Here is a 2,495-nt window from a genome sequence, read left to right as displayed (position 1 = left end):
TAGATGATTGATTGCCAGATAGATAGATAGATAGATACATCGATCACCAAAAGTTTGTTTCCATCTGAGTTTGTTTTTAGAAATGTGCCTTGGCAAAGAATCTTCTTTAGACAGTTAAGCAAAGTGATATTTACAATAATATAAATTCGAAAATGAAACCCAGATCTTGAACTAGAAGATATGGATTCCAGCCTGGGCTTTGCTGCTTGGTGGTTGTGGCATCTTGAGAAAGTTTTCTCTGAGCCTTGCTCAGTTCCTCAAGTGTAAAACGGAATCGTAGCTGGTGCTTGGGGTCTTGGGGATGGGGAACAAATAAGATGATGATGTCAAAGTGCTTTATAATCTGAAAATGCTATACAGTTTTTTAAAGTACTGTAATTATCCAAGTTTAAAATTATCCACAGCCAGCAGATGGACTGATCTATCATCATTCTTCATCCATGAAGGGGATAATGTTTATTTTGGTCCCCTAAACAACACAGGTTTTTTCGTTTTGTTTTGTTTTTATATATTTATTGAGCTCTTATGATTTGTGAGGACTTCCTTCACATCAGCAGAATTTATATGTAGATTTATAAAGCCTTTGTTTACACACACTTGTTATTTATATAGCATACCAACTTTCTGTACATGTGAATTTTATAGACACCTGAAGTTTATCTCTTTAAGTACTTAAACTTGTTTAACATAGCTTGTTCAATAAAAATCTTTCTTTATATCATTTCTGTTGTTGATGTTATTATAATATTTTTTCCATAGACAGCATTGAGCAATGCTACGTTTTCATCATGATTCAGGATAATTTAGATTGCTCAAATATTCTATTGAAACAGATTCCTTTAGGGTGGAGCTAGTAAGGGACATGGTGCTATTTACCCTTACTTTAAATGGTCCTAGATTAGTAAATTTTTTGAATTATTGAATCAATTTTGGTTTTTGTTTTTAATTAAAAGAGATGGGGTCTTGCTATGTTGCCCAGGGATGGTCTCAAACCCCTGGGCTCAACCAGTTCACCCACCTCTGCCTCCCAAAGTGCTGGGATTACAGGCGTGAGCCACCATGCCCAACCAAATCAATGTTTTGTTGTGTTTTTTTTTGACTGGTAATAGAATTTATTCAAATGTGCCTTAATATAGGCGCTGGGGCTTGCCCATGGTGCTCTTGGTATATAAGGCCCGGACATTCTGCCAGTTTTTCTTGAGCAATGACACCAAGAAGTTGACAGGCAGGTGAATGTTATACACAAGCTCATCGTCTGTCATCTTCATGTGACCAACAGCTACAGCCAGACATCACACCTTCTTCATTTGGAACTTGATTGTGGACTTCACCTCATCCACTTTGGCCACCATGTTTTCGTTGTGTGTGAGCAGGGAAGGGAACTTTCCTGCCTTATTTAGGCCTGGGCCAAGGATGCGTGGAATCTGCTTGATCAGAGACTCTGAGGCCAAAAACGCATCATACTTTTTGGCCAGTTTCTTGACCAGTTTTTTATTCTTGTTGAGTTTTTTCAGTGCCTGGATGTCCATGTGAGGGATATCCACAGCCTTGGCCTCGTCACAGTGCTGCTGGTCCCCCAGGACACACACAGAGAACTTGGGGCGGGGAGTGGACTTAAGCCTGATGGTGCCCGAGAAGCGCTTGTCCTTCTGGGGGTCATAGTTCTTCAAGCTGATCTGCAACTCCACCGTCTCCAGGAACTTCCGGCGCTTGCGCTGGTTCCGGTGTAGGACTTCCCGCACCGCCTGGTGCCGCGAGAGACTGCTGCTCATGGCTTCTTACGCCGTGCTAACCGGAAAAGACAAATCAATGTTTTTATAATCCCTCCCTTCTATTCTCGTTGTTAGCTGTCTTTTTCTTTTTTCTACTATCATGTACTTGCCTCTTTTAATTCTTTCTCCCTTCTAAATTTCTAAATTTTCATTTACAATCTGTGGTTTGGGAAAAAGGCCAGATATATTTTAATCTTTAAGATTAAATAGGCACTTAGGTAATACATGTTAATGTATGAGGTTTGGTATATGTGCTTTGTTATATCTTGTTTTTGTTGAAGGATTTATTTTTGCCAATTTTATAAGTTCCAAGTAACCAGTTCTCTCTGGATGAATTGTTTTACACACCAACATTTAAAAACAGCCTGCATCACTTTCCTCTAATAATCACCAGTTATACGGGGTTTTTTTGTTTGTTTGGTTTTGGTTTTTTTTTTTTGAGATGGAGTCTCTCTCTGTCACCCAGACTGGAGTGCAGTAGCCCGATCTCAGCTCACTGCAACCTCCGCCTCCCAGGTTCAAGTGATTCTCCTGCCTCAGCCTCCCGAGTAGCTGGGACTACAGTTACATTCCACCATGCCCAACTAATTATTTGTATTTTTAGTAGAGATGCGGTTTCACCATGTTGGCCAGGCTGGCCTCGAACTCCAGACTTCCTACTTTGGCCTCCTAAAGTGCTGGATTACAAGCGTGAGCCACCATGCCTGGCCAATCACCAGTTAT

The 2,495-nt window shown here is 40.6% G+C and overlaps 1 pseudogene across 1 annotated transcript; it reads right to left on the bottom strand.

Moving 5' to 3' along the window:
- Positions 1-1,088: 1,088 nt before the first annotated feature.
- Positions 1,089-1,796, bottom strand: LOC112605057 (annotated as a pseudogene). The gene has a single exon (XR_003115340.1). The product of XR_003115340.1 is annotated as a 60S ribosomal protein L10a pseudogene (transcript).
- Positions 1,797-2,495: the final 699 nt, after the last annotated feature.

The sequence above is a fragment of the Theropithecus gelada genome, chromosome 13 (genome assembly GCF_003255815.1).
Source record: "Theropithecus gelada isolate Dixy chromosome 13, Tgel_1.0, whole genome shotgun sequence".
Lineage (NCBI taxonomy): Eukaryota > Metazoa > Chordata > Mammalia > Primates > Cercopithecidae > Theropithecus > Theropithecus gelada.
Note: the sequence above shows the minus strand (reverse complement) of the source record. Positions and strands in the feature narration are given on the sequence as shown.